The sequence below is a fragment of the Leopardus geoffroyi genome, chromosome C2 (assembly GCF_018350155.1).
Source record: "Leopardus geoffroyi isolate Oge1 chromosome C2, O.geoffroyi_Oge1_pat1.0, whole genome shotgun sequence".
Classification (NCBI taxonomy): domain Eukaryota; kingdom Metazoa; phylum Chordata; class Mammalia; order Carnivora; family Felidae; genus Leopardus; species Leopardus geoffroyi.
The window spans coordinates 134993767-135004629 of record NC_059333.1 but is presented as its reverse complement, the minus strand read 5'-3'; the positions used below and the strand labels follow the sequence as shown (position 1 = coordinate 135004629).

At 42.8% G+C, this 10863-nt stretch overlaps 1 protein-coding gene across 12 annotated transcripts in view; it reads left to right on the top strand.

The window, feature by feature from the left end:
- The first annotated feature begins 459 nt into the window (after window positions 1-459).
- Window positions 460-10863, top strand: part of TBC1D5 (TBC1 domain family member 5) — a 539941-nt gene continuing 529537 nt past the window's right edge. For 8 of the 12 annotated variants that reach the window (XM_045503731.1, XM_045503722.1, XM_045503732.1 and 5 more), the window contains exon 1: window positions 537-726. The gene's annotated coding sequence lies outside the window, so the exon portion shown is untranslated. Of the gene's footprint in view, window positions 727-10863 lie in introns of all 12 variants that reach the window. The other 4 variants (XM_045503738.1, XM_045503736.1, XM_045503740.1 and 1 more) reach the window with 4 other exon arrangements.

The window sequence follows — 10863 nt, the reverse complement described above, 5'->3', positions numbered from 1 at the left end:
AAGCATGGATAGGAGTCTACTCAGCTATACATAGTAAAATGTAGAACGGAAGCCCATTTACATGCAACAAGGAAACGTAAATTTTGAGGTAGGAGGACCTGCCTCTCAGGAATTTCCCAGAGGCTGTCAACTCTTACTCTCAGTCCCATCCCGGGAAGGTGGTGGTGAGTGTGACTGTTAAGTCCCCTCAGCAGGTTCCTAATCCTACAGCCGCGCGCTGGTAGGGGAATGAGAAAGAACAGAGAAGGGAGGCGGGGTGTGTGTGGGGAGTGGGGGGGGGGGGGCAAAGACTTCCCGCGCATGCGCCCTGGCAGATGGCCGGCTCAGCAGAGTAGTTTGGCCAGTGGCTCCCTCCGCACGTCGCGCCTCTCAGGGGCCCGCAGACTTGGCCCTGGGAGCGAGCGCACTGCGCGCTCGCGCAGCCTCTAGGCCGGGCGGGCGCCTGCGCACAAACGTCCTGGGCGTTGGAGCCGCGGGGTTATTAGAGGTGGAGCGCGGGGAGGGCGCGCGGCAGGAGGCGGCCGCCGTTACGGCGCGAGCGTGGTCACGTGGTTGCTGGTCACCGCCGCCGCCACCCCCTCCCGCCCTGTTCTCTTTCTGGTCCGGCCGGGCCCGGCCGGTTCCACGAGCGCTCGGCAGAGACTGAGGGAGAGAGAGAGAAAGAGGAGGGGAGGAGGAGGAGGAGGATTCAGGGAATAGGAGCTGGGGAGCCCTTCTGCGCCACAGGTAAAACAAGATGATGATATCGTAAAAAAGCCCGAGCCCCCTGAGCGCCTCCGCCTCCCTCCAGTGCAGCCCCCCACATGCAGTCGCTCCCGCCCCGGCCTCCCCCTCAGCTTCTTAGGACCAGTCCCGCCTTTCCCAGCACCGCTGCTGCAGCTGCCGCCGCCTCCCGGGAGGGCCTGAGGGTGCTGCTGCTGCTGCTGTCGCCGCGAACGGGTAGTCGCACCGCCCCCGTTTGTGCGCCTCCCGGATCGGCGTGGGGGCTGGGTGGCGGGAGGGAGGCTCCTCTAGCTCCAGGGCGGGCACGGAGAGGAGGTTGCTTCCCCCAGTCGGCCAGCCCGCCTTCCCTCCTTCGAGAGGTTGGGGTCTAGGCTGCAAGGCCAACTGCAGCGAGAGGGTAGAGCCTGGTGGGTGGACGGGCTCAACTTCCTACTTGGTAAATTTCCCTGTTCCTTTCAGCCTAGGCAACACGTTTCCTTCACAGGCCGGAAGCAAAAGGGACCCGTAATCCCCAAACCTTTTAAAATGCAGTCTTTAGACTAGCGAAACCTTTCTCGTTTTTGAGGAAAGAAACGTGACCATATTTTAGTGGGACTTAAGTTTGTTCACCTGTAAGAACGTGCAAGTTGAGGCCTTTAAGGATCTGAGAGAAACTTTGTGAGAGTTGATCCCTCCTACTTTTCCTGCAAAAAAAGAACACAAACCTAAACAATTTTCGGTTCTGCAAATGACCTAGAGTTTGTTCAATACTAGCTATTAAGCAGTTTTTAGTTTCAGGAAAATGATATAAAGTTCACATCCTTTAGGGTGTTTGTTTTTTTTTTTTCTGAATGATGATTTTCGGGAATGAGCTGTATCAATCAACCCCAAATTGGACTAAATCTCAGATAGGAGTAGCGTACAGGTTGAACAGCTTTGGGCCGGTTTGCGCGGGGACACCTAGAACCAGTCATTATTTGTACTCTTTGTACAACAAAATATAGTACCAGTAAAACTGTATGTTATTAGTGTGCTGTTGCACAAAATACTGACTGAAAGCAGGAAGTGTTAAATGTAGGCATTGTTAAAAATCTGTACACTCAAGTTCATTTATATGCTGGTCATTTTTCTTAATGAGCTTTTCTGATTACATGTCTTGGAATTTTCATGCTGTATCTCTAAATTCAAATGTAAACTTGAGTATTTAAAATTTTTTACAGCTACCTGCAGTAGAGTCAGAGCAGTGCTTCTCAAACCTTAATGTGCACAGGAATCCCTTGGGGATCTGGTTTAAAAATGCAAATTCTGATTTAGTAGATCTGTGATGCATCTTGATATTCTGCATATCTTATGAGCTCCTAGGTGCTGCTAGACAAGGAACAATTCTTGAATAGCAAGGAATTGGATAATGTGTGTGCTGAGAAATAAAGTGATGTGTCAATGAAAACGTTCCTTAATTCATCCTGAGTGTAGAGGTGGCTTGAGAGAAGGGGTAGATGGCAGGATGAACTGCAAAAGCTTGTGTTAGGGAGATCCTTTATGAACAGTGAGCAGGCTATGTTGGAATTCCAGGGAAGGGATAGCAGACGGAGGGTGAGATGCCCCAACCTGGAGGAGTGGAGGTACCAGGTGTGCATCCTGTGGTGCATACATCACCTGGCCTGTGAATTTTTCCGTGGAAGCCTAGTATACTTCTGACTGACGGACTCAGCTACGGGTAGTTAGGTTTTATCAGCTTATAGCCTGTGTGCCTCTGAATCCATTGCTGGGAGGAAGTTTTCTTTTATTGGTGAGAGTATTGAGTGTGTGCTTCTTCTCCCAGATGCAGCCTCCGTTGAGCAATGCATTCCTGAGCTTTGGAAGCAATCTTGTAAAGAATTTAGGGTCTCCACCTGTTGAGGTTATCCTAAATGGATTCAGATGTTTTCCTAATCTAATTAATAAAAGTAAATTGAAAAGTTGAAAAGTCCTACTTAACCTCGTACTTTATGTAAATAAAAATGGTTGTACTTGGGGCACCTGGGTGGCTCAGTCAGTTAAGCATCCGACTTCAGCTCAGGTCATGATCTCGGGGTTTGTGAATTCAAGCCCTGCATCAGGCTCTGTGCTGACAGCTCAGAGCCTGCAGCCTGATTCAGATTCTGTGTCTCCCCCGCCCCTCCCCTGCTCATGCTGTGTTTCTCTGTCTCTCAATAATAAATCAACGTTAAAAAAAATGGTTGTACTTAACTTTTTAAGAACTTTTTTGAACAGTAACCTCGACTACTTTTAGCACTGTAATTTTTTTTTTGTTTGTTTGTTTGTTTTCAACGTTTATTTTATTTTTGGGACAGAGAGAGACAGAGCATGAACGGGGGAGGGGCAGAGAGAGAGGGAGACACAGAATCGGAAACAGGCTCCAGGCTCTGAGCCATCAGCCCAGAGCCCGACGCGGGGCTCGAACTCACGGACCGCGAGATCGTGACCTGGCTGAAGTCGGACACTTAACCGACTGAGCCACCCAGGCGCCCCAGCACTGTAATTTTTATAGTCTTCATTCTAGTCCTTACTTTACCATTGTTTTTTCTTGTTATTAAGTAATATTTATGACAGTACTTTTGAAGCACTAGTGCCAGACTTCTAAGCACTTTACGTGTCTAACTCCTCTAATTGTAACAATCTTTAAAGAAACTAAAGCAGAGAGTGGGTAAAAGTCCTATGCTAACAGAGTTGGGCCTCTGGCTGGCTGGCTCTAGAGTGTATGCTTTAACAGTCTTCTCTGCAGCTTTAAAAAAGTTTTTTTTTAAACGTTTATTTATTTTTGAGAGATAGTGCATGAGTGGGAGAGGGGCAGAGAGAGAGACACACACACACACAATCTGAAGCAGGCTCTAGGATCTGAGCTGTCCTCACAGAGTCTGATGTGGGGCTGGAACACACGAACCGTGAGATCATGACCTGAACTGAAGTGGGACACTTAATTGAGTGAGCCACCCAGGCGCCCCTCTATGCAGCTTTTTGGAAAGAAAATAAATTGATACTTTTTAAAATCCCCTTTCCCTAGTATTGTTGAGAATTATGAGTTTTGCTTTCCATTTTTAAATCCATATTTGTCATCTTTTAAAAAATTTCCCCCATTGTATTTCATGAAATGCAATCCCATAAAATGAAAACTTGCCTCAATGCTTGTACTCTTTTCTGAATAAGATACTGAAATATTGAAAAGCTTTATTTTGTTTGCATCTGTTACCTGGACCAGTCTCTTTGAAGTCTGTAAGTCATTGTTAAATGTGAAAGTAGCGTCTGCTTCCTTTTGGCTCTGCTAGTTTTCAGTTCATTTTTTGCCTATGCCTCTCTTTCATCTTCCACTGCCTCCCCCCCTCTATGCATACATAATAGATGCAGCTTATATTATTGTAACGTTTAGGATTTTGGGGGGGATTGATGGGGTCACTGACTTTTTATTTGGCCAGTAAGGGGGGGTGCCTGTGTGGCTCAGTTGGTTAAGCATCCGACTTCAGCTCAGGTTATGATCTCACCGTTCGTGGGTTTGAGGCACGCGTTGGGCTATGGGCTGACAGTGCAGAGCCTGGATCCTGCTAAGAGTTCTGTGTCTCCCTCTCTCTCCCCCTCTGCCACTTACGCTCTGTCTTTCAAAAATAAATAAACATTAGGGCGCCTGGGTGGCTCGGTTGGGCGTCCAACTTCAGCTTGGGTCATGATCTCACAGCTTGTGAGTTTGAGCCCCATTTGGGGCTCTGTGCCGACAGCCCGGAGCCTGGAGCCTGCTTCAGATTCTGTGTCTCCTTCTCTCTCTGCCCCTCCCCCGCTCATGCTCTGTCTCTCTCCTTCAAAAATAAACATTAAAAAAAATAATTTTTGTATTTGGCCGGTAAGGATGATAACAGTCTAAGCATGAGTCATTGTTATCATATTTTAACACTGAGAAAGCACTAAGGACGACCTCAGAATAAACATTAAATAATTGGTTTTCATAAGAAAATTAATATGTCATCTGTCCCCCATCCCCTTTTGTCTCAGACCATTGGAAGTTTTGTTCTGTATTAGCACCAGTCTGGGGAGTGGTGCTTATACACCTGGTCTAAGACATTTCTCTTAACGTGGACAGATGGTTAGAATGGCAGTAATACTATAGTGTGTGTACTGGAACTTGAGAAATGAGATTTTGTGGGAGGGGGAAGTGAGAAGGGAGGGCCTATGGGCTGATTGCAGTAGCATTAGTTTTTCATTAACGGGGATAATAGTGAGTTTAGGTAGGAAGTCAGTATAACAACAAAGCCCGGTTGTAAATGTTTTCTCAAAGTTCATACTTTGTTGTGATGTCTGTTGTAATGTTATGCTGCCCAGTTTCTTAGCCTCATAGTGCATCACTTTTCTCATCTTTGAAGTGAGGATAGTAATAGTACCTCACAAAGTTGTTTTGAGGATTAAATGAATAGATGTGTGTGTATATGTTTATATATATTAGTATAGCATATATGTACGTATACATATATAATACTTAGTGTCTGACACACTGTTAATGCTATCATGTGTTAGGTACCGTGTTTTACTATGAATCGTCTGCCATGTGGTTGATCATGTCCACATGAAGAAGACTATTTGAATGAACTTAATGGAAATTGTACATTTATTTGGTATAAACCTGTGTGAGCCCCGAAAACAGAAGTTGTTTGTACTTTTTGGATAAAAATACGAAATTGGGGAGGTGCCTAGGTGACTCAGTCCATTAAGCATCTGACTTTGGCTCAGGTTATGATCTCAGCCTGCTTTAGATCCTCTGTCTTCCTCTCTCTCTGCCCCTCCCCTGCTCACGCTCTCTTGCTCTCTCTCACTCTAAAAAATAAATAAACATAAGAAAAAAACAAAATTGGTATAGTAATGTTCTTATCCCTTTGGAGAATTAAATATGAATAAATATGGTTTGGCCACTCAGATTTTTCAAAACAAGGAAGAAAGTCTGTAGAAATAAAAGATGTCTTTGGTGGTGGTTTAGGATTGGTTTACAATTTTCAAGTCTTGAACAAGGTAACCTTTTTCCTGAAGGCTTTTCTGACTAACACATCTAAGTAAGATAAAAGGTTGAACCAAAAGCAGTTTAGGTTTCCACTTCTAAATAATGGATCTTCAGAATAATTAGATTAGTGAGAGGTAAGCCCCCCACTTCTCATATAATCTCCTTGGGGGAGATGTATCTGCTTTCTGATGGAGTTGGGGTGATAAAATCCTGCAAGAAGACTGAGCCAAAGTTACAGATCCTGGCTGTAGAGGTGTGCATTCTGTTTGCTGGTAATTAGTGGGGATCAGAATCAACCCCTTAGGTTTCCCAAAATAGGTACCTTAGGAGGTGTTCTGGTAGCTACCTTGCAGGAATCCAAGAGGAATTACTAACATTACATCTCTTGCCACCCTGGAGTGAGATGGTGGATTGATTGCCCTGGATCCTTGGTGGGGGTTGGGAGAGAAGGTGTTGATAGGAGATGGGCAGATGGTACCACTATTTCCGTCTTTGTCTACTGCCGTGATTAAACTAGACTTCTTTTCATGAAGTCCAAGAGTCTTGTAGTAAGAATGCTCCTTTTGGTAGGTAGATATGTGTGGGGCTTGGGATAAATTGCCTCCCCTCTCCAACCTTCATTACTCTTAATAGTTTAGGGGTTAATTTTAACCTATTTATCCTGTGTTGTGTGTGTGTGTGTGTGTGTGTGTGTGTATTGTAAGTATATATGGATGAACATGTGGATGTGTTGATAGACCTATCTTTTTAAACTAAAAGTGGATTTATGCTATTTTGTTACTTGTTTGTTTTTCCCTTAATATTTTATGTTACTAATGATGTTATTCTTCCATACAATTTTTAGTGGCCCCATACTGTTTCATTGTATGAATGTACTATTAGTAGTCCTCCATTCTTGTACACCTAGATTCCTTTCAATCTTTACATGACAAGCAGAGCTATACTGAACATTATTGTAGCTAATATCCCTTTGTGCCTATACATTATTATTTAGGAAAAATTTTTGCGAGTGGAATTATTAGTAGGTCAAAAGATATGCCCATGTTTAGCAGTTTTGATACACATGACCAAATCGCTTATCAAAAAGGTTGTACCACTTTACCCTTTCCTACAAAACTGTTTGAGAGGCCCTGTACTTGCTGTTATTGGGTATTTTCTTTATTTTAACAGCTGTATTTGGGTATACTTGACTTTATACCTCCTCCTCTGTCTTCTTATAGGCTTTAACATTTTATGTAGTTAAATCTTGTTGTTCCTTTATGAATCTTCTAGGCGTTTCCTACCTTATGTTTATATAGCTATGAATTTATATTTTAAACTATTTTTATATTTCAATTTAAAATTTTGAATTTTAAATTCATGTTTATTCCAGAACATGTTTAGTTGTATAATGTGAAGTAGAGGGTACTAGATTTTTAAGCTTTTGATTAGCGAGTTTTGTTAGTAGTACTGAATGATTTATTCTTTCTCGATTGTTATCAGAAGCTTTATCATTTGGTCTTCTATTCAGTTCCACTGTATTTAATTTTTTATTGGTGGGAATAAGATTTTCCTGTGTGTGTGTGTGTGTATGTGTGTGTGTGGGTTTTCTACTATATCTGGTAAATAGAAGAGCTATTGATTTTTTTGTGTGTATTTTGTAACCAGTCACTTTCTGAATCTGTCTACTATAACAACTTTTCAGTTGATTCTTTTTTTTTTTTTTTTTTTAATTTTTTTTTTCAACGTTTATTTATTTTTGGGACAGAGAGAGACAGAGCATGAACGGGGGAGGGGCAGAGAGAGAGGGAGACACAGAATCTGAAACAGGCTCCAGGCTCTGAGCCATCAGCCCAGAGCCTGACGCGGAGCTCGAACTCACAGACCGCGAGATCGTGACCTGGCTGAAGTTGGACGCTTAACCGACTGCGCCACCCAGGCGCCCCATCAGTTGATTCTTTTACATTTTCCAAGTAGATAAGCCTACTGTCAGAAGCTGGTCATTTCTGTGGGTTTTTTTATTTGTTTTTTATTTTTCCCATGATTAATTTTCACTTATGGAAGCTGTGCTGGAATGAGTTTCTTAATTTCATTGACTTGAAAAATGATATTTTGATATGGTATTACTGTGAATTGATCTACCCAGCTCTCAGACGGATTTTACAATATTTGGAAAACCACTTTACCAAGTGATCTCTGTTATGTACTCAATGTGTCCTCCCAAAATTTGTATGTTGAAATGCTGTACCTTTACTCTCCCATGTAATGGTATTAGGTGGTGAGACTTTTTGGGAGGTAATTAGAGCATTAGATGAGGTGATGAGGGTGGAGCCCTCATGAATGGGATTAGTGCCTTTATAAGAGTCAAAAGAGAGTCTGTTTCTTCTCTCTGGCATGTGAGGCTACGATGAGAAATCAGCAGCCTGCAAGCTGGGGGAGGGCCTTCAACCAGAACTTGACTGGATTGGCACCCTGATCTCAGAGTTCGGTCCCCAGAGCTGTGAGAAATCAATTTCTGTTGTTTGTAAACCAGCTAGTCTATGATACTTTGTTACAGCAGCCAGAACCCATAATCTCTAAGGACCTTCTGGCTCAAAACTTTTGTGATTCTACTTTTATCTCAAAATACTTGTGGTAATATACATAAGGCTCTGGTACTTTAACTTAAAGTGCCTACAGCTTCTTTTATAATTGTGGCTGTCTAGCTCCACTGCCCAAGCAATTATTCTGAAGTTTTACATTTTTATCTCCTTAGGAGAGCTTGAAGATTTTTTTCTATGTGATTTGGCAGAAATCAAAAGGAAATACTGATAGACTACAGAGATCAAACTGTGCAACGTTGGGTTTGCCTAGTTGCATTATTAGGTATCACGATTTTCATTCTCTGGTCAAGTGGTGTAATTTTGTACTTTTTATGATTTTTCTTTTCAAGCTATGGTCCTGGTATGGTCTGCTTAAAGTTCGCCAATCCAAATTATGTAATTGTCAAAACTGAGTGTAATGGAAGCCATTGGGAAGTGATAAATAGACCAGGAAGCAGTGAAGATAGGATAGAATAGGAAAGGTAGGGATGGGGAAGTGCCTGGTATGTCAGTCCTTTTTTCAGCCACCTCTTTGTTCTCTGATTATCCTTTTGCACTTCTTTGCCCTTTTAATGATTTTCTGGCTTCGTATTTGTTCTCAAGATATATTTTATTTTCTCTTTCAGAGAATAGCTCCACTACCTCCTTGATACTTTGGTTAGGAGTACAGATGCTTTCCCCCAGTCTTTGAAGTGGTCCTGATCAGTATCCCTAATTACCTTCCTTCTTGTCACTAAAACTACCCGCATAATGCCTTCACTAGTGGCCACCATGCATCCTGCCTGGCAAAGGATGTGATAAAACACTGATTAAACTTGGGGTTCTTCATAACATAAAACCACTGTTGTGGAAGCATTAACAAAATGAGAGATCATAAAGACAAATTGTCAGAGAACTATAGAGTAATATCTGAGTGGCTGAGGAGATAGTGAGAGATTAATATTACAGAGTGAGAAAAAGCTTCTGAAGAAAGTCTGTTATCTGAGCTCTCCAATCCTGATTTCTTATCTGAGCTTTGGACCTGTGTGTCTGTTTGCCTACTGGATGATTCCACTTTTGGATGGCCCACCGAGAACTCACATTCATAACGTCTGCAACTGTCTTCTCTTACAAAACCTGTTCCCCCTCTCAAGTTTATTATCTCAGTGGATGATACCACCATCTTTCTGGTTGTTGAAGCCAGAAATCTGGCAGACACACACATTTTACTCCCTTTCCCCAAATCCTTATGTAAAGGCATCTCCCTCAGTGGATTCTAAGTCTTGAATCCATTGTCTCTTTATCTTCGGTACTTCTACTCTGGTATATCATCTCTTGATCTTTAAAAAAATTTTTTTTTAATGTGTATTTATTTTAGAAAGACAGAGCATGAGCGGGGGAGGGGCAGAGAGAGGGAGACACAGAATCTGAAGCAGGCTCCAGGCTCTGAGCTGTCAGCACAGAGCCCAAAGTGGGGCTTGAACTTAAGAGCCATGAGATCATGACCTGAGCCGAACTCGGACGCTCAACCAACTGAGCCACCCAGGTGCCCCTCACCTCTTGATCTCTAGATCATCATCTTTTGCCTTTGTTTCTGTAGGGTTTTCTGAGTGGTGTCCCTGGAGCCACATGATCTTTATAAGCCCTCAGTTGATTCTCTGACACTCTAGCTTAAAACCTTTCAGTACTCTTCCATCACCTATTGCTTAGTCTTGTGTCTCCTCCTGCCTCCCCTATGATTTCATTATAAAGTACCGAAATATTTGGGTTTTTGGAACTATTTATGATTTTGCTTGCCTCAGGCCTGGAATAGTCTGTCTGTCTGTCTGTCTGCCTGTCTGTCTCTCTCTCTCAAGTAGGCTCCATGCCCAGTGTGGGGCCTCACATCCCTGAGATCAAGGGTAGCATGCTCTACCAACTGAGCCAGCCAGGTGCCCCAATCTTTCTGTCTCTTGATTTTACTAACTCTTGTGAGGTCTTAGCTGAAATGCTATTGCTCTAGGGAGCTTCCTTATACCAATAAGTCTGTGTTGTGTCCTTCCTGTTTGGCCCAATACGCTGTTGTATAATATAACATTTATTATGTATTATAATTGTCATTTTACCTACAGTCTTTGTCCCACTTTTGACTGCTCTGTGAATGCCAAGGCCATGTATGTCATCTTTACTCATACTCTCAAAGCTGTGACTATTAAAAGTAGGTGCCCCATACCAGGTATTGTCTTAAGTGCTCAATTTATAGCAGTAAACAAGAGACTGTTACCGTTTTTAACTGCTGTGTGATAAACCACTCCAAAACTTAGTACCTTCATATTTATTAGGTATCCATATTATATGGTAATATTAGTACTGTAATATTTACTTACTCATGATTTTATATTTGTATAATATTTGGTAGGGTTAGTTTATCTCTGTTTCACTTTGTGTCAGCTCATTGGAGGTTAGAGTTTCCACTTCCAACATCGTTTACTCACATGGTTGGTAGTTGATGCTGGGAGCTGAACTGGGGCTGTTGATCAGAGCACCTGCATTAGGCTTTTCTCTGTGCCCTAGGTATGAGTGGTGGGTTCTGAGAGTGAATGTCCCAAGAACAAGCATTCTGAG